The 24,745-nt window shown below is 46.4% G+C and overlaps 1 protein-coding gene across 3 annotated transcripts in view; it reads right to left on the reverse strand.

Annotated features, from left to right (window-relative positions):
- The window catches only part of PTAFR (platelet activating factor receptor), a 36,701-nt gene that overhangs the window by 7,012 nt on the left and 4,944 nt on the right, over positions 1-24,745 (reverse strand). For all 3 annotated transcript variants that reach the window (XM_036350601.1, XM_036350604.1, XM_036350603.1), the window contains one exon: positions 8,654-8,922. The gene's annotated coding sequence lies outside the window, so the exon portion shown is untranslated. The remainder of the gene's footprint in view (positions 1-8,653; positions 8,923-24,745) is intronic.

Genomic DNA, 24,745 nt, shown 5'->3' on the forward strand with positions numbered 1-24,745 from the left:
GCTTGACCTTCAGGGCCCCCTCCTCGGCCTTGTACCTAATTGTGTATTTGTAATTTAATATCGTTCCTTCAAAGAAGGGCCCCAAAGGTGTATAAAAATTATGGTCCTGCAAAACCTGTATCTTCCTCTGGCTGAAATCTAAAAAGTGAAAAGAAACTAGTCAAGAGAAATTATTTAAGTCCATCATATTCTGAGAGAGGAATAAATTTGTCATGTTCAAGGGACAGAAAGGTCAGTGCGGCCTGCAGGTGTGAGAACTGGGAAGCGTGGGCTGCGATCAGAGAGGAACAGCCCTGCATCCCCGTGATGAGGAGTTCAGACTGTATTCCTTTAGCATCACAGAGACACTGGAGCATGTCAAGCAGGTGAGAAGCATGACCGGACTCGCTCTGGACGTTGGGCAGAGAATAGATGGTAGGGAGCAAGAATGGAAGCAAAGAGACCATTTTGGAGGCAAGAGATGGTGGTGACAGGGACCAGAAAGTGGCATTTCCAAGTTTTCTCTGTATCCCCAGCATCTAGCACAAGATTAGCCAGAGCAGGAGCTGGGTACACATTTGTCAAGTGAACAAATCTCTAACAACTGACAAGACTGGCCTCTTTGTGAGGACGGTGAGAGGGGTCACCCAAGAAGATAGTAGAGGCCTCATCTACTCAGGGGCATAGAGCACCAGTGGCAGCCTCCTCACAAGGCAGAGGATGCCCTCCACCACCTCCCTACTCAGACTGTGGCCCTGGAGCCAGAGCACCAGCATCAGCTGTGAGTTTGTTAGGCACGCAGAAGCTCAGCTCCACCCGAGACCTGCTGTTTCAAGCTGTCTTTTAACAAGATTCATGCGATCTTGATTCATGAGCACCCTGGAGTTCGAGAAATGCTGTGCCCAGCACACTGCCAGCCACATACCTGTCTGACCTAACACCTTCCATGGCGCCCCTCTGTCCAGGATCACGCTCCTGTCCAAACTCATCTCCCACCAGCCTCTACTGCTACTCGCCCTCTACTCCAGCCACACGGAACTTCCTGCTGCTGCTCTGAAAACTCCATTTCTCTTCAAACCTCTGTCTTTGCACATGCTGTGGGCCCTACTGAGCCTGCCTTTTGCCTGTTATTCTACCTCGCAAAATCTTACTCAGGAAGACCTAAGCTAAAGACTGCTTTCTCCGGGATGCCTTCCCGGTTTGCCCCAGGTAGGAGTTGCCTTCTTCTCTCTGAGTCACCATGATACTGGGCACATTCTTCGATATAGAACCTGACACATACCAGGTAGCTGTACGTATTGATTTCTGTGGCCCTTTTACTCACCATGCTGGGAACTTCTTGAGAGCAGAGATTAGATTTTCATCTCTTTGTCCCCAATGTCAGACAATGGGGACTGAATAGCCAAGCCCCAGGTGACTCTTCAGAGGAAACGGGCACGAAGGAAAGGTACCCAGCCTCTCGGGAAGGCATAGCAGGTGGGGAGAACAAGGCCCCTGGAGTTAGAAAGGCCTGGGTTCATCCCTGGCTCTGCCGTTTACTTGCTGTGTGACTGTGGACAAGCGTACTCACTTCTCTGAGCCTGTTTCTTCGTTTGCAAAAGCTTGCAATCCTTACAGTACTTCCAAAAATAAGCTTGTAAAGTGGCCACAAATGGCCAGGCTGTCCTCCACTCCCCATTGGCCCAGCTCCCCACTGGAGCCCGGGGAGGGACTGTGGGTACCACTGACTTCCGGAGCTCTAACTCACCACTGACTTTCCTGCCAGCTCCAGCAAGGCTTTAGACGAACGCCAACAAAGCTATCAACAGTTCAACTTAACATGCAGGCACAGTCCCCTGAGGATCAAGGCTGGGCAGCAGGCCCAGGCCCAGCACTCAGCTGTGAGTGGGCTAAGAGGGCCATAAAAATTCACGGAGATAAGAATCCTGCCATCTGGATGTCCCACCCTCTGCCCTGCAGAACATTTAGCCCCAACCACACGCTGCCTACCACTCCCATCCTGCCTACTATTCCCAGTCCCTGGGACCTGAGAAAGCGGGACAATCAGAGGGGAGGGACGGCCAGGATCTCAGCAGAAGCTATGTGCTGGTTACTTCCCCAGTGCGGACTGTGGGTTGGGAAGTTGGGTTTACCAGTCAGTCTGGCCCCTGACATTTGTGGTGTCATATGTGGTCAAGAGCACACATGTTTAAATATTTACAAGCTATTACACTGGCCGGCGTGGCTCAGTTGGTTGGAGCATTGTCCTGTGCACCAAAAGGTGGCAGGGTCCATTCCCGGTCAGGGCACATACCCACGTTGCAGGTTCAATCCCTGGTCAGGGCACTGCGGGAGGCAACCGGTCAACGTTTCTCTCTCACGTGAATATATCTCCCTCTCGCTCTTTCTCTCTCACAAATATATATTTTTTCTTACATACCTACAAAATTGATTAGGTCTAAAAAAAAAACACACACTTAAAAATAAATACGTATTTACAAGCTATAAATCAGTCACGTCCAAGTTCATGCACATCCCATGCACCAGCAGCTCCTGGCAATCCAGCAAGCTGTAGGTGCATGCACCAGTAAGAGTGTGGGCGAGAAGGGGTGCGGGCGAGAAGGGGTGCGGGCAGGACACAGGCTCCAAGTGGTCAGTCCCACGTGGATCTAAGGACTCCTTGCTCTGTAGGGAGGGCTTGACTGTAGGGGAGCCAGAGCCAACCCACCTAAACTCGGGGCGCTGGGCATGAGTTTCCAATTAAATGGGTAGATGCTCTTACCCATGATCACATTTCCTCCTCCAACCGGCCTTGGGAGGTAAGCATTACAAAATGCCCACGTTTCCGGGGAAGAAAGCGAAGTCAGACAAAGGTAACACACTTGTCCCCAGCCAGACAGCTGGGCGGTAGCAGGTGGGATTTTGAAGCCCAAGGCCCATCCTCGCTCTCCTAGGCCAAGCTGTAGCAAACCACTCCTTGGCCAACTCGGCCTCTCACGGGCCTGAGGACGGGAATCTTGGATGCCGTGCGGCCCCAGAAAGAGATGTCTTTGACCAGGGGCCTTGCTTTCACCTTTCCTCCCCAAATTCAGAAACTGCATGGGGCAAAGGGAGGGGAGGGACTGCTGCATCCACCTCACTGCGGCCGGGAATTGCTGGCGTGGGAATCAAATCCTGGTTCAAACACTAAACTCACCCCATGACTCTGAGTCTCTGTTTTCTCGTTAGTAAACGGAAGACTTTTAAATGGGTCTAAAAGGAAATTATGAAAACAATCCCATTTACAATAGCATCATAAAGAATAAAACACTCAGGAATAAACTTAACCAAGGAGGCAAAGACTTGCACACAGGAAATCACAGGACATTGATGAAAGGAGTTAAAGAAGACACGAATAAATGGAAAGACATGCGGTGTTCGTGGATTGGGAGACTTACTATTATTAAAATGTCCACGCTACCAAAAGCTATTTACAGATTCAATGCCCTATAAAAATACCAATAGCAGTTTTCGCAGAAATAGAAAAAAAATTTACAAAATTCATGTGAAATCTTATCTCAAACACCCTGAACAGCCAAAACAATCTTAAGAAAGAAAAGCTGGGGGTCTCACACTTCCTGATTTCAAAATATACTACAAAGTGCAATAATCGGAACAGTATGGTATTGACATAAAGACAGACATACAGATCAATTTCTAGATAGACATATAGGGAAAAAAAAACACCTCACATATATAGTCGAATGATCTTTGATAAGGTTGCCAAGACTACACAACGGGGGAAAGATAGTCTATTCAACAAATGGTGATGGGGAGAGTGGATATTCACACGCCAAAAAGGGAAGATGAACCCTTATCATACACCGTATACAAAAATGAACTCAAAATGGATTAAAGACCTAAACGTAAGACCTGAAACTATAAAACTCATAGAAGGAAATGTGTAAATCTTAATGATATTGGAATGGGCAATGATTACTTAGGTATGACATAAAAAGTACAAGAAATAAAAGCAAAAATAGACATATGGGACTACACCAAACTTAAGGAAACAATCAACAGGGTAAAAAAGGCAAACTAAAAGTACATAATGGAAGAAAATATTTGCAAGCCATATGTTGGAGAAGAAGTTAATATCCAGGATATAAAAAAAAACTCTTACAACTTGATAGCAATAAATACATAATTTAAAAATAGCCAAAGAATGGGAATAGACATTACTCCAAAGACATACAAATGGCCAACAGGTATATAAAAAGATGCTCAACCATCACGAATCAACTGGGAAATGCAAATCAAAGCCACAACGACACATCTATCACCTCACACCCAGTAGGATGACCACTATCAACAAAGGCAGGTATTGGTGAGGATGTGGATGAACTGGAACATTTGTGCACTATTGGTGGAAAGACAAATAATGCAGCGATGATGGAAAACAGTCTAGAGGTTCCTCAAAAAAAATTGAAAAAGGAACTATCAGATGATCCAGAAATCTCACTTTGGGGTGTATATCCAAAAGAAAAGAAAACGGGATCTTGGAGATATATTTGCACACACGTGTTCATAGCAGCATATTCACAATAGCCAAGAGGTGCAAGCGACCCAGATGTCCATCAGCAGATGAATGGGTGAACAAATATGGCACATATGCACGACGGAACGCTCCGCGGCCTTTAACGGGAAGGAAATCCTGTGGCGTGGTACAATAATCCTGAAGATATTATGAAGTAAAATAAGCCAATTACAAAAAGACAAATACTGAATGATCACACTTAGATGAGGTATCTAAAGTGATCAAACTTATAGAAACAGAAAGTAAAATGGTGGTTGCCGGGTGCTGGGAAAGGGAGAAACAGGGAGCTGTTGTTCAATGGGTACAGAGTTCCAGGCGTGCAAGGTGAAAGTGTTTTAGAGACCTGTTGTGCAACAATGTGCATATAGCTAGGACTACTCTAATGCACACTTCAGATTGTTAAGATAATCCATTTATCTTATGTGTTTTTTACTACGATACAATAAATATGCTTGAAAAGCAGGCCCAAGAGATGGCAGATTTGCAAGTTACCTTGTGTGCTTGTAATTTGGAATTATATGTCTCAGTTTTTTATGACTTCATAGCTGTGCAACCTTTGGTAAAACTGCTTCCCCTCTCTGAGCTTCATCTGTAAAATGGGATAATAGCACATCTACCTCGCTTGGCTGGGGTGGTTCAGTGGTTGAGCATCCACCTATGAACCAGGAGGTCACTGTTCAATTCCCAGTCAGGGCACATGCCTAGGTTGCGGGCTCAGTCAGGCAACTGATCAATGATTTTCTCTCATCATTTATGTTTCTATCTCTCCCTCTCCTTCCTCTATGAAATTAGATAGATAGATAGATAGATAGATAGATAGATAGATAGATAGATAGAGGTAGATATAGATGATATACATATACATATACGTATATGTATACATATACATATACATATACGTATACGTATACGTATAGTATACATATATATATTTTTAAAATAGCACATCTACCTTATAGAGCTTTTGTGAGCACCCAGGAAGATATATGTATTTGGAAAGGACAGTGGTTAAGACCACAGACTCTGGAGTCAGACAAACCTGGGTTCAAATCCTGTCTCTGTCCCATTCTAGCTTAATGACCATGGTCAAGCACATCACTCTCTGAGCCTCAGGTCCTTTCCGCATAAATGGAGCTGATAATATTACACGCACGTATCTCCCCAGAGTGGTATGTAGATTCCATGAGCAATGTATGTAAAGTGCTTGGCACAAGTGAAGGGATTCACAATCAACAGCTCTGAAAAGCTGTATCTACAGGAAATCCAGACAACCTTCTGATTAGACCAGATCAAATGTTTCTCAAAATAGCACGTCACTGTCATTGTGACTGCTCACACCAAGTTCATGCCAGCTTGAGGCCTCCTGTATCAGGCTTCCAGCTATATCATTAACCCTAAAGGCTCTGGGAACCAGTCACGTCTTTTTATGGCAGCTGGGACAGTTGGCAAAATGCTATCAGCCAATTCTTGCCCAAGACAATTCATTTAACCTCCATGAGCCTCTCTGTTTACTCATCTGTAAAATAATAATAATAACAATAACAATAGTAACAATAACAACACTACCTACCTCATAGGGTTGTTGTAAGGATTAAATAGGAAATGCCTGATCCATACTCAGAGTTCAGTGAATGCTGGCTACTGTTAGTCTTATTTCTCTACCCCAGCCAGAGTTCAAGGTGCCACCTCTGGTCCCCATAATAACACAAAATATACATGGCTGTTGATTTCTCTTTTTCTGGGTTGGGACTTCCCTGGATGCAAGGCTTCGTGTATTTCAACAGTATAGGGCCTCTTACACAGCAACACTCAAGAAATAGTTACTAAATACACACACACACACTCTCACACTCACACACACTCACACTCACACACACACACACACACACACACACATTGTCCCTCATCTTTCACTTCTAAACCTTACACACCGGCCTCAACTACTCCCAGTTTTTAGATTCCCTGGGGCCACTAAAACACCACAGTTTAATCATTTCCCTTCTATGAGTCCAAGTTTTCTCATCTGTAAAATGGGAATAATATCAGCATTAACCTCGCAAGATAGCCCTGAGGTTAACGGCAGATAAACCTAAACTCGAAAGTACTTGGCATACAGTAGGTGCTCAGTACGTAAGCTACCTCCCATTCCGATCTCTCCCGATGCTTGACATTTGTGCCCTGGCCTGGCCCTGATGGCCACACCATCTAAAGATTCCCCTCGTGAGCAGATTCATTACAATTTCTCCAAGAAGCAGAGGGCTTTGAGGGGAAAGTTAGGGGAGCAAATGTACTGGCCTCCGGGGAACTCTGTACTGGGCTCCCTAGTTCCCAGTACAAGGAGTTAGGGCCATGCCAGGTGCACTTATTGGTGGATGAATGGAGCTCCTTGTCTGGAGATAGGTCAGGATATGGGGCCCCAGGGATAGGGGTGGCCTGGGGCCAGAATTTCCCAGTTCCCTTTTCCGTGGGGCCCACCCTGACGCCAGGCATGTGAATTACATTGTTGAGACTCAGTCTTCACTCAGCTGGACTAGGACGTTCTTGTGGTGTTGGGGGGCCCTGAGCCTGGCCGAGGTCTCTCCTCCTGGCTCCCAGATACTCAGATGGTATCTGTCTAAGTCAGCCTTGCCTCTCCTTGCTTCCTGGAAGTCAGGCAGGGCAGGCAGGAGGAACTGGGGAGGCTCTACCTCTTCTGGGGCTTCCCCAGCGCAGGGCACACCCCTCTGTGATACCAGGAATCACACTGCCATCTTCCCCACCCGGGGTCCTGCTGGCACCCTCTGGGTACAGAGGGCCTGGCCCCCGGGGGATCTCACAGACCCAGATCTGCCCCAGGTTCTGCTCTGTCCCAGCTGATGTTTGGCTCTCAAAGCCTCTCTTTCTTAATTTGCAAAATGTTGACCATAAAACCTTCTTTGCCAAGTAGTCGTAAGAGGGAATGAAGCAATGTGTGCCCATGCTGCCTGCTCAATAGCTGTGAGTTCCTCTCCCCGCCCCCCACATCAAGAAAATGTTTGCTGAATGCAGGAGTGAGTAAGTAACCAAACAAAAACAACCCAGCCAGGCACCAGCCCGGCCACATCTCCCCCTTTGGAAGCAGCCGCCAGGGGCGGCTGAAGGGAAATGGCAGGAACTGGGATCAGGGGTCCGGCTGCGCTGCGGCATCTTATCTGCAAAATGGGGTGCCACTCCCACCTCAAGTATTGTTGTGAAAAGGAAGCACGATTAGGGGCGTGATAAAGCGTTTGGCAAACTGAAAAACACTGGTAAGTGGAAGGGACTTTAAAAATTGTGAAGCGATCTGCACACCCCTTTGACACACTTCTCCCGGCAGCCAGCTGAGCTCAACGCCAAACCCGGCCCTGAGGGCCCCCTCCTGCGGAACTAAGGGGGTGGGAGGGCTGCTGAGTGGTGGTCTCCCCCACCCACATTCTCTCTCCGTCCCTCTGCCCCTCGGCCCCTCTGTCTCTCTAGAGAGACTCTGCAGGTTCTCTCATTCTTTCCAGGTGACCGAGTGTCTGGGCAGCAGCCCTGGCTCACCTCCTGCCAGAGAAAAGGGGGGGAGGGGAGGTGCGGAGAAGGTTACCAGCTTGTGCCCTGTCCCTAGCATCCTGGGACCCAATGGGGGAAACTGGTGGTGGGCCCGGCCCTTTGAAGGCACCTGGTTATCTTCATCACCCCTACCCCGGGAAGAACATCCAGTGAGTTCCTAAGTACCCAACCCTGTGCCCTCAGGCCCTTCACCTCTCCCACACCCTGCCGGGGAGACGCTATTCGCCTCACTTGACCCTTTAGGAGACTGAGGTGCAGCGAGAGGGTGCGAAGTGGCCAAGGTCACACAGCTAGTGAAACACATGACATTCGGCTCCCTGCGATCTAGGCAGCCCGCTCTCACTGCCCGGCTCCTCCCAGTGAGGCCTCAGGGAACCAAAGAGGGGAGCTGGGTTTCCTGGGAAAATTATTTGTAAACGTGGGACTCTGAGCCCGAGGAGGATGCCCAATGGTTCCTGAAAAACAGAACCACCAGTTGCTTTGGTGCAGTCTAGGGGCATGACCTTGGCCTCCTGAGGACACTTTCATATGCCTCCCCCTTGCCAGCCAGGGCGGGGACCCCCTTACCTGCTCCAGGGGCAGTGGCTGCAGCTGCGGGGTCCGAGCGTCTCCGTCCGCAGGCCCGGTCTCTGCGCTTTCTGGAAGTGGCAGAAATGAGGAAACAGCAAGCCACTGCCCAGTCACCCTGGGGAGGAAGTGCTGTGACCCTCGGGCCCCTCCAACAGATGACACAGGAACCTCCAAGTTGGGGCACCCAGGCCCTGGACGCTGCTTGGAGGTGTCTCACAGAGCAGAGGGCGGCGTGGGGTGCGGGCAGCAGCCACCGTGCCAGGGAGCTGGGGTGAGAGAGAGAAAGCAAGAAATGAGCAAGCATGCACAAGAGGGGGGGGGGGGGGGAGAGAGAGAGAGAGAGAGAGAGAGAGAGAGAGAGAGAGAGAGAGAGGAAGCGGAGGAGGCACAAGTAACTGAGTGACCATGAAAACAGTAGGAGTGGGAGTCAGGGTGAAATGAGAGATGGGGGGAGAAAGACAGGGAGACGTAAACGGAGAGCCGCCTGAGAAGAATGAGGAGGTACAGGGAGTTCAACAAGGAAAAGATGCAACAGGCCGAGGGGGCTCCTGTGTGTGCACGTGTGTGCACATGTGTGTGTGTCTGTGTGTGGGCGTGAGGGACAGAATGGAAGAAAGGGTGAGGAGCAAAGGGAGAGACAGCCAGGACATGAAATGGATGAGAAGGGAGGAGCTCAGAGGAGCCGCTGTGCCAGAGGCGTGAGTGGGCTGGGCATCCCCGGTGACCAAGAAGCACTGAGCCCAAGGGACTCCTGTGGCAGAGGGGGGGGGGGGGGCAGCGTGGGCGTCTGTGGGAGACAGTGAGGGTGAACAGGGATGGGCAGCTGATGTGAGTCTGGGAGTGTCCATGGGAGTGAGGGTGAGTGAGTGGCAAAGTCAGCTGGGTGGAGGCTCTGCTTGCACATCAGGAAAGGATGGGCCGGAGCTCCCTGCCTCGGGTTTGAGCCCATTTGCCCACTGTTTTATTCAACCACCATGTACTGAACTCCCCCAGGCACTGGCGCTGTAGTGGACGCTGTCTAAGGAAGCAAGTCCCTCCGCTGTCAGTCCCTCCATGCCCTCCTACGCAGAGGCAGGTGCAAGCAGAGCCAGGATGCCGGCTCCTGCTCCCCATGCAGGGCCCAGCCTCAGCTCCCCAAGGGGGTCTGGGCCAGCCTCCTCCATCTGGCAGGGTCCAGCCTCAGCCCCCTCCGCTGGCTGGAACGCACTGCTTCTCCTTGTCAGAGCCAAAAACCAACCCCAAAGAACAAAACACCTTTCCATGCGCCACGGCCCTAAGAACGGGAGCCAAAGGTCTGCCCCGCTCCCCCAGCTCTGCCCCCTTCACCCACAGGCAGACACGCTCCAACAACCTACGCACAGGACGCTTGCACACTCGAATGCTTGCACACTTGCGTACTCACAATACACAGTGCCATGCAAAGGCTCTCTCACTAGGACGTCCCTCCACCCACGTGCACATTAGGTGCCCACACCCATCACCTCACACCTGCCCAGAGCCACCTCCTTCGCCCACAACTGCTCCTCACCCCCACCACCCACACTCGCCTCAAGCCTCCCTAGGTCTCCGGTAGGGACTTTGAAAAGGTCGTTTGGTCGCCTCCCCATATCGCTGTTGAGCCTTGGGTACCGTGAAACACAGAGGACATGGTCTGGTCATGGAGTTTAACCTTCACGCAAAATTCCTCCTGAAATCCCAGGCCCTCGCTCAGCTCCCCAGCCCGGATCCTTTTTCCCAAAATTGGCTTCACCTTCTCAGCCGTCCTCCAGCCACCACACTCCAGAACAAGCTGAGACCAAGGAGGGACCTCCAGGATCAGCCAGCCCCGACGTGACCAGAGTCTCCAGGACGCCTGGCTCAAATCCAGGACTGTTGGCTCAGCCTGTTTTTCAATAGTCCCTGGTGTAGGTTCATGTAGCAGTTGTGGAGCGGTGCCTCTTTGGAGATTATCAATAAGCAGGTGGGTAGGCAGAGATTATTATCCACATCATCATCAAGTGAGCAAGCGGACTCTTTTCTTCTCTCATACCCACACCCATTCCATTAGCAAACGCTGTCAGTTCTACTTAAAAATATATTCAGCTCTGTATCTAATCAAGCCTCTAGACCTAAGCTTCAGTGTGTAGGAAACACAGCGGACAGAGAATCAAATTAAAGGACCTCGCAAGGAAGCAATCAGTCAAATCCGGAATGAGGGACAAGGACATTCCGAAGGACAATTGATCCGGTTCCTTCAACAGGCCAACCACATGGGAGGCGAGGCGGGGGGGTGGAGGGGGGGGGTGGAGGGGAATAGACTGTTCAAGATTGAAAGACATAAGAGACTTATGAGACATAAAATCAAATGCAGTTTGGCAGGCGTGGCTTAGTGGATTGAGCTAGTCCCAGAACCAAGAGGCTCCTGGTTCAATTCCTGGTCAGGGCACATGGCCAGGTTGCAGGCTCGATCCCCAGTAGGGCACATGAGGGAGGCAGCTGAATTGATGTTTCTATCTCTCCCTGTCCCTTCCTCTCTGAAATCAATAAAAATATATATTTTTAAAATTATATATTTGGGATTTGCTTCAAAATAATATGGGACATACCTCAATTTTTAAAAATGGGTTGATAATTGTTGAAGCTGGCTGATGGCAAGTGCACTTTTGTATGTGTTTTCAAGTTTTTATAAGAAAGGTTTTTTGTTGTTGTTTGTTATCTAAAGTAATTCAGTACTTGTTTAGATTTCAGATCAGAATGACGATGAAAAAGGGAACTGTCCTGATGCTATGTGATGGATAGTTATGTCTTGGGATGTCATGTTCCTGTGATAGTCTCTCATTATAAAACAGCATATATGATGTTAGGTGCTGCATCTCCTACAATATAGAAAGAAGTGAAAATGATGTAGCCTGGAAAACTCTATCAGATGACAGAAAAGAGCAATAACAACAAAGATGCCAACATCAACGATAAACATGAAGGGTTGACGTAAGTTGGTTTCATGAAATTTGAGATTGGAAAAAAGTATTATATATAAAATAATAAATTATTGCCTGAAACTAGTGGCCTGGTGCACGAAATTCATGCATATTAAAAGGAATTAATTAGAGGAAATATTTTAATATTGCTATTTGCCCTTTCTCTATAATAGAAGTATCAGAGATGAAAGAAAAGTAGTAAAATGTATATGAAAATCTTCCTCCTGTCAGAGTCTGGGGCACACCGCGGGACCCAGAGTCAAGTCCCCGCCCACCCATGTGCGCCTCAAAATCGCGTGAGACCCAGACCCGGCCGGCCCCACCCCATTAAGCCCCGCTGGGAAGGGGGCACAGCCTCAGGTCCCCCGGACTGGTGCCGGGTGGGGACACAGCCTCAGGTCCCCCGGAGCACCCTCAGGTCCCCCAGCCTGGTGCCAGGGCAGGGGGCATGGCCTGATGTCCCCCAGCCCAGCTCTGGGTTGGAGAGTGCGGCCTGAGGTCCCCCATCAAGCCCCACCAGGTGTTGGGGAATGGCCTGAGGACCCCTGTCAAGCCCCACCAGGTGGGGGGGGCGGTACAGCCTCAGATCCCCTGCCCTGGCCCAGCACCATGCAGCCTCAGGTCCCTGCTGATAGCTCATTACGGCTCGTTACGGGAACCCTGCCTCCTCTGTAGGCGCAGCCATCTTGTGACAGTGTGATGGAGTGAGAGTCAATTTGCATATTTCCTCTTTATTATATAGGATATTTAAGTGTGTGAATGACTAAATGAAGAAATTAATTATTATAAGTTGGCATTTGACTATATCAGTGATTTTCGATGGGGGCTATTTTGCCTTCCAGGGACATTTGTCAATGTCTCAAGTCATTTTTGGTTGTCACACTGGCAGGGGAGAGGAAGAGGATTGGGGGCAGCTGACATGTGGTGGGTAGAGGCCAGCAATGCTGCTAAACATCCTACAATGCACAAAACAGTCCCTACAACAAAAATGTATTTGGCTCTCAATGTTAATACAAGTGAGGTTGAGGAACTCTGGACTATTTATATACTCTACATTCCTAAGAGATTATACATTCAGGTTGGTCTAAAATCCTTTTGCGGATCTCATCATCAGAAAAATAGAGGATTGCTTATCTAAGAAGTTACCTTATGTTTGTATTTATGAGATATTTTAAAAATTCCTTCACCAAATAAACTTATTTTTAATTTTAAATATTTTTAATTGGTTTTTAGAGAAAGAGGAAAGGAGAGGCAGAGAGATGCAAACATCAACGGAGAAACAATGATCGGCTGCCCTCCACTGGGGATCAAACCTGCAACCTGGGGGAGGTGCCTTGACTGGGAATCAAACCTACAACCTTTCGGTGCACAGGATGACACCCAACCAACTGAGCCACACCAGCCAGGCCAACTCTTTTTTTGCAGACAAATATCTTTACTCCTGCAGGAGGGTGCACACGCACATAGTCTGGAGCACGTGCTCACTGAGCGGGCAGTCCACTCACGGTTTTATCAGGCTGACTTATTTTTTTTTCTTTTTTTTTAAAATATATTTTATTGATATTTTACAGAGAGGAAGGGAGAGAGATAGAGAGCCAGAAGCATCGATGAGAGAGAAACATCGATCAGCTGCCTCCTGCACACCCCCCACTAGGGATGTGCCTGCAACCAAGATACATGCCCTTGACTGGAATCGAACCTGAGACCTTTCAGTCTGCAAGCCGACGCTCTATCCACTGAGCCAAACCAGGTAGGGCAGGCCAACTTATTTTTAATTTTAAACTAAGTATATAAATTTACTTTCAACTTAAAATGATAGATGATAGAGATAGATAGATAGATAGATAGATAGATAGATAGATAGATAGATAGACAGACACTTTCAAAATCTCCACTGCTATGGCCCTGGTTCCAGCCACCATCATCTCTCACCTGGATGTGGCTCCCTCATTGGTCTCCTTGCTTCCACCCTTTCACCCCCTTTTCATTTGTTCTCAGCACAGCAATGGTTGAGCCTCTTCAACAGGAAATCACATCATTCTTCTGCTCAAAAGTCTCTGGTGGCTTCCATCTCACTTAACAAAAAACCCAAAGTCCTGTAGAACGCCTGCAAAACCTGACCTCACCTCCCACCTCTAGGGCCTCCCCTCCCCCATCGTTGCACTGGCTTCGTTTTCTTCAAATAACCAGGGACACTCCTGCCTCAAGCTTTCCCCATGTCTTTATCCCAATGCCACCTTGTCGGCGAGGACTTCTTAATAACCCCAACACACTACAACCATCTCCGACATGACCTGGGCCCCTACACTGCTTTCTTTTTCTCACTTATCACACTCTTCTCACTTATCACACCTACCACATCGAACATACCGTATGTTTTGCTGCTTTACTTTGTTCATTATCTGGCTCCCCAGCCAAATTGTAAGTTCCTTGAGAGCAGGAACAATCCCCTGTGTTTCAGTTCGCTTGTTGACTACTACACCCTATTATCTAGAACACTGCCTGGCACATTGCAGGTGCACCTCCATAATGCTTTTTGCATGAGTGAATGAGGTTAGAGGAGAGCAAATGACGTATCCAAGGTAACACAGCTGGTAGGTGGCAGAACTGAAATTAGGACCCCAATACCCTCAACCCAGTTCACGCTTGCACACTGCTGTCAGAGCCTCGTCCGCTTCTTCTGCCCTCAGTCTACCCTCCACTCGAGGGATGCGGACACCTCGTTTCTGTGAGCGTCGCTTTGCTCTTCTGCGGCGGAGAACAATGCGGGAGGAAGAACACCACAAGCAAAAGAGCATGGGCTTTAGACCCAGAGACTTGAATTCAAATTTTGACCGTCACCAACTCTCTGTGTGAACTTGGAAAAGGTAATTTACTTCTTTGAGCCTCAGTTTGTTAACCTGTAAACTGGGAATAATCATAAGTACCTCACTCTGTTGTGAAGAATATGAGAACAAAAGGATGGTTATGAAGATTGAAAAAGACTAGCAAAACTGTCATTTTCACAGGCAATATGATTGTTTACATAGAAAACGTAAGGTAAGGTCATGGACAAATTATTAGAACCAACAAAAACTTCAACAAGATTTCTGGATATAAATTCACTATATAAAAATCAATGGTGCCCTAGCTGGTTTGGCTCATTTGGCTCACTGGATAGAGCGTCAGCCCGGGGACTGAAGGGTCCCAGATTCGATTCCAGTCAAGGGCATGACCAGGAGTGGGTGTGCAGAAGGCAGCTGATTGATGCTTCTCTCTCATCGATGTTTCTAACTCTCTATCCCTCTCCCTTCCTCTCTGTAAAAAAATCAATAAAATATTTTATAAAAAAAAATCAATGGTGTTCCTATAAATAAGCAATAAACAGAAAATGTCCATTTTAAAAAGACACAGTTTGTAATAGCAAGGAAACTATCTGGGCAAATAATTTTTTTGGAAGCCAAGATGTGCAATTTTATCTTGATACAGGAAATTATAAAAATCATTGAAAAATAATTAAATAAGAACTATATGGCCCTTAGCTGGTTTGACTCAGTGGATAGAGTGTTGGCCTGTGGACTGAAGGGTCTTGGGTTCAATTCTGGCCAAGGGCACATGCCTGGGTTGCAGGCTCAATCCCCAGTGTGGGGTATGCAGGAGGCAGCCGATCAATGATTCTCTCTCATCATTGATGTTTCTATTTCTGTTCCTCTCCCTTCCTTTCTGAAACCAATATATATATATTTAAAAAGGATCAAGTTCTTGCAAAAAAGGAACTATATGAATAAATATCTATGCATGAGACTATCAGTATCATAAAGATATATTTTTCCCAGTTTAACCTATAAATTCAGTGCCAATCCAATCAAAATCCCAATAGATGTTAATAAAGGTGGGGGAATAAAAATCACATAAAAAAGCACTTGAAAAAAAAATGTCAATAGGCTCTTCAAGAAACTTTATGAGCTGATTCTAAAATTCCAAATGAAAAACCAAAGATCCAAAACTAGCCAACACATTTTTTTAAGAACAACAATAAGGACCCATCATCAGATTTTCCCCATCATATATCAGGTATTATTATAAAGTTGCAGTGTTAAGACAGGGCAGTATTAACAAAAGGATAGGAAATAGTCCACAGAAACAGAACAGCGGTCCCAGAAGTAGAGAGCACACGTATGGAAACTTAGGAGATACGACAGAACTGTCATTACAGATCAATAAAAGAAGAGGAGATATTGATGCAAATCCCTGGCTATTCATTAGGGAAAAATAATAATAAAACGAGATCACATCCTCACACCATATCCAGATTTCAACTCCAGCTGGCATAAAGACCTCACCATGAAAAGCAAAATATTAAAAGTTTTGGAAGAAAATGAGGGGAAAATATATTCGTGATATAAGGGAAGGGACATTTTTCTTAAATTAAGATATAGAGCCGAAACCGGTTTGGCTCAGTGGATAGAGCGTCAGCCTGCGGACTGAAGGTTCCCAGGTTTGATTCCGGTCAAGGGCATGTACCTGGGTTGCGGGCACATTCCCAGTGGGGGATGTGCAGGAGGCGGCTGATCGATGTTTCTCTCTCATCGATGTTTCTGACTATCTCTCTCCTTTCCTTTCTGTAAAAAATTAATAAAATATATTTTTAAAAAGATATAATAAGTAAATTTAAAAAAAGATATAGAAATTTTTTAAAAAGTTGGATAAATCTGACCACATAAAATTTAGAACTGGGGGGGAGGGCAGGGGAAGGGGAGTGGCCGGGGAGAGGTCAATGGGGGAAAAGGGAGACATATGTAATACTTTAATCAATAAAGAATTAAAAATAAATAAATAGCCGTAACCGGTTTGGCTCCGTGGGTAGAGCGTCGGCCTGCGGACTGAAAGGTCCCAGGTTCGATTCCGGTCAAGGGCATGTACCTTGGTTGCAGGCACATCCCCAGTAGGAGGTGTGCAGGAGGCAGCTGATCAATGTTTCTCTCTCATCGATGTTTCTAACTCTCTATCTCTGTCCCTTCCTCTCAATAAAATATATATTTTTTAAAAATAATAAATAAATAAATAATAAATAAAATACTGGGGGGGGGGGAGAAATCAACAGGAACCTGAAATGATAAAGCTAGGTTAATCTAATGAATACCAAAGTAAATAAATGAATAAAAATACTATTTTTATTATAAGCAAAAAAAAATTATTAACTGTGTATTTCAAAAGATACTACAAAAATAGTGAAAAGGCAAGTGACAGACCAGGAGAAGATATTTGCAACAGATGTATCAAAGAATTTTCAGATAGCCACTTGGCCTGGAGGTCAAACCCTCCCTGGTATTAACTACAACAATCAAGGTTTAACTATAACACTGCACACAAAGACCACTAGGGGGTGCACCAAGGAAGCATAACAAAATGCGGAGACAAAGAAACAGGACAAATTGTCAATGGAAGATATAGAGTTCAGAACCACACTTTTAAGGTCTCTCAAGAACTGTTTAGAAGCTGCCGATAAACTTAATGAGATCTACAAGAAAACTAATGAGACCCTCGATGTTATATTGGGGAACCAACTAGAAATTAAGCATACACGGACTGAAATAACAAATATTATACAGACTCCCGACAGCAGACCAGAGGAGCGCAAGAATCAAGTCAATGATTTGAAATGCGAGGAAGCAAAAAACACCCAACCGGAAAAGCAAAATGAAAAAAGAATCCAAAAATGCGAGGATAGTGTAAGGAGCCTCTGGGACAGCTTCAAGCATACCAACATCAGAATTATAGGGATGCCAGAAGATGAGAGAGAGCAAGATATTGAAAACCTATTTGAAGAAATAATGACAGAAAACTTCCCCTACCTGGTGAAAGAAATGGACTTACAGGTCCAAGAAGCGCGGAGAACCCCAAACAAAAGGAATCCAAAGAGGACCACACCAAGACACATCATAATTAAAATGCCAAGAGCAAAAGATAAAGAGAGAATCTTAAAAACAGCAAGAGAAAGAAACTCAGTTACCTACAAGGGAATACCCATACGACTGTCAGCTGATTTCTCAACAGAAACTTTGCAGGCCAGAAGGGAGTGGCAAGAAATATTCAAAGTGATGAATGCCAAGAACCTACAACAAAGATTACTTTATCCAGCAAAGCTATCATTCAGAACTGAAGGTCAGATAAAGAGCTTCACAGATAAGGAAAAGCTAAAGGAGTTCATCACCACCAAACCAGGATTATATGAAATGCTGAAAGGTATCCTTTAAGAAGAGGAAGAGAAAGAAAAAGGTAAAGATACAAATTATGAACAACAAATATGCATCTATCAACAAGTGAATCTAAGAATCAAGTGAATAAATAATCTGATGAACAGAAAAAAAAAAAGAATTTTCAGACACAATATGGTATCAATTTCTACAAATTAATAACTTAAAGACAAGCCCAATAAAAATAAGTCAAGGAATGCCCTAGCCAGTTTTGCTCAGTGGTTAGAGCGTCAGCCCACGGACTGAAGGGTCGTAGGTTCAATTCCTGGTCAAGGGCACGTACTTCAGCTGCAGGCTCGATCCAATCTCTCTCTCTCCCCCTCTCCTCCCTCCCTTCTACTCTGTCCAAATACCAATGGAAAAATATCCTCAGGTGAGGATTTTTAAAAAATGGGACAAGAAAGGAGTAAGCAATTCACAGAAGCAAAAGCCTGAAGGCTAAGAAAGATTAAAAATATGGTCAATGTTTCAGGAAATCGGGAGTTCGTATTAAAACAAGCAAACCCAGGCCTGGCCAGTGTAGCTCAGTTGGTTGGGCATCGTCCCATGCACCGAAAGGTCGCTGGTTTAATTTCTGGCAGAGCACATGCCTGGGCTGTGGGCTCAGTTCCCGGTGGGATGGTTCACTCCCATGTCCATGTTTCTCACCCCCTCTCCCTTCGTCTCTCTAAAAATCAATTTTAAAAATCTTAAAGAAGGAAGAAAAAAAAAAAACAACCACCGGAATGGAAAAAATTAAAGTCTGCCAAGTTCAATTATTGGGAGGATGTAAAACAATGGAAGCTCTCATAACACTGCTAAGAAGAGATTAAAAATGGCACCATCATTTTGAAAATTAACTTCAAAATAAAGTTGAAAATATGCACATCCTTCCTAGGTACACTGGCAAGGTTGATATATATTTGTATGTCTCTACAGTGTCATTCTGCAAATACCTTAAAATGAACAGAGCTACATGCAATAACATGGGCAGTAAACACGGAGCTTAACTAAACACACAAGTTGCAGAAGGACAAACGTAGTTCCCTACTATTCTTAAAACACAATACGTATTCATCCATATAGAAAGTTCGGGATGGGACTGTCTCTGGGGAGAGAGGGAAGAGGCAAGATGTGCGAAGTACATAGGAGGCTTTTATTATACCTATAATATTCTATTTAACTTAATGGGTACACAAGTATTTGGGGGGTGTGTGTGTAAACATGGAATTAGCCAAGACAATTTGGAGAATGAGAAGTCAAAAAACATGCAGCATCATATATCAAGATTTTATAAATTTCAGTAATTAAGACAGGATGATTTAAGCACACAGATAGACAAATGATGCAAATAAACAGAATAAAGAAAGAGTCCCTCGGGCGGGGGTGGAGGGGGGGATTACTACAAAGCCTGAGGCCCCTTTCTTGGATGGCCAGCCGATGCTTGACAGCTCTGAATCCTCTCTTCGTTCTCACCATCCTCACCTCAGTTTCTCTCTCTGGCCCTCTCTTTCTGATTGACTCGTCCTCCTCAAACTTTGGGATTTTAAATCCCAACTCTGCCACTTAACAACTGCACCAGCGGAGCCTCAGATTCTTTATCTGTAAAGTGGGGGTGGCAGCCCCACCTCCCAATGGGGTTAGGTCTATGAAGCACAGTGTCTGGCAGCTAGTTCTCAGTCTCCTCTCTCCTCTTCCTCTTCTCCCTCATCCTTTCTTCCTTGGCTAGGGCTGAGTCTCATCTGCTTTCCCTCCCCAGCCTGGGCACTTTCTACAGCAAAGTGAGCACTGCTCAGGGGGAAAGCCCCAGCTTGTAAGAAGGGTCACATCATCGTGTGCTGGATCCTGAAAGGAAGCCTCAGGGGTGTGGCCAGGGCCCTCAGCAGTGAGATAAGGGGGAAAGATCCAGGTCCAGGGGACTCAAATAGGGGGGTCCCTGAGGACTTTGGACAAAAGATAACTTAGTACTTAGGTTGGAAGGAGCCCCAGGAGCAAATAGAGGCAGCTGCCTGTGTCCCTGGGCAGGGGGAGGGCATGGGAAAGCCCCAGAGTCTGGACACTGTTCTGGGAACCCTTTGGGCTGGAACCCCCTCTCACAGAGAGGTTTCCAAGAGGTAACTCAGGTGGCTGGAGAACAAGGATTGGAGGGCATCTTTTCACTGTGTATTCTTTCATACCTATTGAACTTTCAGTGTTCACATTTGTTACCTCTAAAAGGAAAAATATCTATAATAATAAAAGGGTAATATGCTAATTAGACCAGACAGCCAAATGACCTTCCAGACGAAGCCATGGCTGTGAGGGCTGAGCCCCTTGCACGAATATCATGCATCGGGCCTCTAGTAATAATCTACACTAATAAAAGAGAAACATGCAAATTGGTGTCACTCCACTATGCCCACCAGCTACTCAGGATGAGTATGCAAATTAACCCACTGAAGATGGCGGTTAACCCTTTGAGTGCCAACCAATATCCTAGAACTATGCTAAAATTGCCAAGGCATTTTTGCTGATTTTACAGCAGTTTAGGAAAAATATTATGAATCGCAAGTAAATGAAGTTACATATTCAATTTTAGAACTACAAACATTCGGCATCGTAAATAATCTGCACTTAGGTGCCATCTGTCAATAAAGAGTGAACTACTAGCATCTAATAGTGACACTGCAGGAGGAGCATAATAGCACTCCTGGCACTTTTGGCGAAGGACAGGAGGAGCGCGAGAAACCAAGATGGCGGCATAGGTAAACACCGGAAATTGCTGCCTCGCACAACCACTTCAAAAATACAACCAAAAGACAAAACAGACATCATCCAGAACCACAGGAAGGCTGACTGAGTGGAAATTCTACAACTAGAAGGAAAGAGAAACACCCATTGAGACTCAGAGGAGGTGCGGAAGTAAAGTACAGAGGTACGGAGGCGCACGTGTTAAGGGCTGGCAACTGAGGACGTGGCGCATGTGGAAAGGGCTGGCTCCCGACCACTCCGAACTCCAGTTCCGGGCAAGTCTCTGGGGACCCAGACTCATACGGGGAGAAACTGGACTGTCTGGCAGCGGGCGGAACTCGAGGGCGGCTTTCTCTCAGTGGTGCTTGCAGTGATTACCAGGACACTGAGACGCGGGGCCTCTTGGGGCAGGACTGAGGAGTAGCCATAGGTGCTTGCTCTGCCCTGTTGATTCCCTGAGACCCCGCCCCACCCAACCTGTGCGCAGAGGCTTTTGCATATGAAAGGCCTGGCCCTTTGCAATCTGAAAATCACCTAACAAACTGCAGCTGGGTCAGAAAGACCCAGAACTTCCAAAAGAAGGCCCAAGACCCCACAGCAGCTTGCATTGCTTCACAGCTGGGCCTCACTGGGGCACCTCCAAACCCCAAACAAAGAAGAGGAATCTGCAGATATCTCCATAGCTCCTGCTGGGTAGCCTCAGGCAGAAGCTAAATTAGCACCTCCTTAGAGATCCAAGAGCCTGTGTACCCAGTGGTTAGAGTGGGACCATCCAGATTACAACTCCTCAGATCCATAAGGGACACACTCAGGGGGCAGACTCAGTGAGCACCAAAACCCACTGAAGCAAGTCTTGTGCCAGAAGGGTGTCTCCAGCACAGAAGTTCTCCCACTGTAGACACAGCTGATTCTCACAGACAATTGGCCTGGAGGTCAACTCCTCCCAGTGATACCTACAACAATCAAGGCTTAACTACAACAAGACTGTGCACACAGCCCACAAAGGGGTGCACCAAGAGTGTCCACCTCAGGTAATTGGGGAGGCTGAGCCATGGGGCCCTATAGGACACCTAGCACACAAAGCAACTCTACCAACACCGGGAAGCATAAAAAATGTGGAGACAAATAAACAGGTCACAAATGACAGAAATGGAGGAAAGCAAACTACTGGATATAGAGTTCAAAACCACGGTTATAAGGTTTTTCAAGAATTTTCTAGAAACCTTCGATAAATTTAGTGAGACCCTCAAGAAATCAAATGAGACCCTCAAGGTTATGAAAAAGGACCAACTAGAAATTAAGCATACACTGACTGAAATAAAGAATATTATACAGAGTTCCAACAGCAGACTAGAGGATTGCAAGAATCAAGTCAAAGATTTGAAATACGAAGAAGCAAAAAAACAACCAACCAGAAAAAACAAAAAGAAAAAAGAATCCAAAAAATATGAAGATAGTGTAAGGAGCCTCTGGGACAGCTTCAAGCGCACCAACATCCGAATTATAGGGGTGCCAGAAGAAGAGAGAGAGCAAGATATTGAAAACCTATTTGAAGAAATAATGACAGAAAACTTCCCCTATCTGGTGAAAGAAATAGACTTACAAGTCCAGGAAGCGCAGAGAACCCCAAACAAAAGGAATCCAAAGAGGACCACACCAAGACACATCATAATTAAAATGCCAAGAGCAAAAGACAAAGAGAGAATCTTAAAAGCAGCAAGAGGCCAAAACCGGTTTGGCTCAGTGGATAGAGCGTGAGCCTGCGGACTGAAGGGTCCCGGGTTCGATTCCGGTCGGGGGCGTGTACCTGGGTTGCGGGCACTTCCCCAGTGGGGGATGTGCAGGAGGCAGCTGATCGGTGTTTCTCTCTCATCGATGTTTCTGACTCTCTATCTCTCTCCCTTCCTCTCTGTAAAGAATCAATAAAATATATTAAAAAAAAAAAAAAAAAAAAAAAAGCAGCAAGAGAAAAACAGTCAGTTACCTACAAGGGAGTACCCATACGACTGTCAGCTGATTTCTCAACAGAAACTTTGCAGGCCAGAAGGGAGTGGCAAGAAATATTCAAAGTGATGAATGCCAAGAACCTACAACCAAGATTACTTTATCCAGCAAAGCTATCATTCAGAATTGAAGGTCAGATAAAGAGCTTCACAGATAAGAAAAAGCTAAAGGAGTTCATCACCACCAAACCAGTATTATATGGAATGCTGAAAGGTATCCTTTAAGAAGAGGAAGAAGAAGAAAAAGGTAAAGATACAAATTATGAACAACAAATACACATCTATCAACAAGTGAATCTAAAAATCAAGTGAATAAATAATCTGCTGAACAAAATAAACTGGTTAATATAATAGAATCAGGGGCATAGAAAGGGAGTGGACTGACTAATCTCGGGGGGGGGAAGTGGTATGGGGGGTGCAGGAAGAGACTGGACAAAAATTCGTACACCTATGGATGAGGACAGTGGGGGGGGGTAAGGGCAGAGGATGGGGTGAGAACTGGGTGGAGGGGAGCTATGGGGGGAAAAAAGAGGAACAACTGTAATAATCTGAACAATAAAGATTTAATTAAAAAAAATAAAAATAAAAATAAACAAGGAAAAAAAAAGATATTATATTGGGAAATCCACACCTGGCATTTGAGAACAAAAGCTGGCATAGAACTTGAAGGAAGTATTGTCAGGAATTTACCCAACTAAATCTCTCTAAGATTATCAATAACTCCTTTATTATCAATAAAGAGGGTGTTTTCATTAAAAAAAAGGACAGGAGGAGTGCGATCGTACCCTCCAGCACTCTAGGGGTTAATTTGCATACGAGGCATGGAGCAAAGACTGAGGCTCCAGCCAGAGTGAAGACTGAAGACTGAAGACTGAAGAGGCTTGGCTTCTCCGTTGCGGCAGGACCAAAGGCCTGGGTCCCGGGTGCCGGAGGAAAACCGGTGCTGGCAGCCAGGGGAAGGAAGGCCTGTTGCACGAATCTTCGTGCAATGGGCTTCTAGTAATAAATAAAAAAGAGGTGGACTCTGATGTTAGACTTCTCTACATCTAAGCCCCATTGCTGCTTCTTAGCCATGGCATATTGGGCAGGTTTCCTAACCACTCTGAGCCTACATGGAAACATAGCTATGAAATGAGGCTGGGTATTCTTCCTATATAATAAAAGGCTAATATGCAAATAGACCAAACGGCAGAACAACTGGAGCATCCAAACAACTGGTCGCTATGACATGCGCTGACCACCAGGGGGCATGTGCGGAACATGGCGGGCTCTAGTTGGCCGCAGCGGGATGGTGGCGCAGGTGAGCGGGGGCGCCAGACCAAGGCAGGGTGCCGGTCGTTGTCATCGGGGCGAGCCTCTGGTGATTACTAAAAATCCTTTGCTCCCACGCACCGCAGTCCCACCCAGAGCTCGCACCCGTAGCCGGCACTGGAGCCTCCGCTTGCACCTGCCGCCGGTGCCCAGTGCCAGTCCCAATCACTCAGCGCCATCAGCGGGTGCAAGTGGCGGCTGCCGGCCCTGATCGCCCCTGAGGGCTTCTCCATCTCCCCCTGCTCCTGAGGGTTGATTGGGGCAGCAGCTGCCACTCACACCCGCTAACGGCGCCGGCCCTGCTCACACCCACTGCTGGTGCCAGTCCCAATCACTCTGTGCTGTCAGCAGGTGGGAGTGGGGCTGCCGGCAGACAGGGGATTGGGGGCCATGGCGGGAGGGGCCAGACGGGGACGTGGAGGATGGGCCGAGACCCGCCCCTATGCTCACTGCAGTCTCTCGGCCCACAGTTCCTTTAAGGTGCACGAATTTGTGCACTGGGCCCCTAGTCTACTTCATAAAGGAATTGTAAAATTAAGTAAGATAATACTTGCAGAAGCATTGAACATGACGTCTGACACACAGTAAGCATATGATAAATGCTAGCAAGTTTTTTTTAATAGAGAAGTTCAGGTTTAATGACACACCATATTCAGAGTCTCCATAGATACCAACTTAGTCACGATGTCAGAATGTGTAACATTAACAACTAACACTCCTAGGAAGAAAACCCCTATATGGACACTTGTGGAGCGGCTTTGAAATGCTTACAAGTTCTGAGAGTCTAGTAAGAACTCTAGCTGTAAATCTTTCAAGCCAATAAGCAAAAGAATTTGCAAATGTTATCCCAGAAGAGAACACCTCATGTCATTT

The sequence above is a fragment of the Myotis myotis genome, unplaced genomic scaffold (genome assembly GCF_014108235.1).
Source record: "Myotis myotis isolate mMyoMyo1 unplaced genomic scaffold, mMyoMyo1.p scaffold_m19_p_2, whole genome shotgun sequence".
NCBI lineage: Eukaryota > Metazoa > Chordata > Mammalia > Chiroptera > Vespertilionidae > Myotis > Myotis myotis.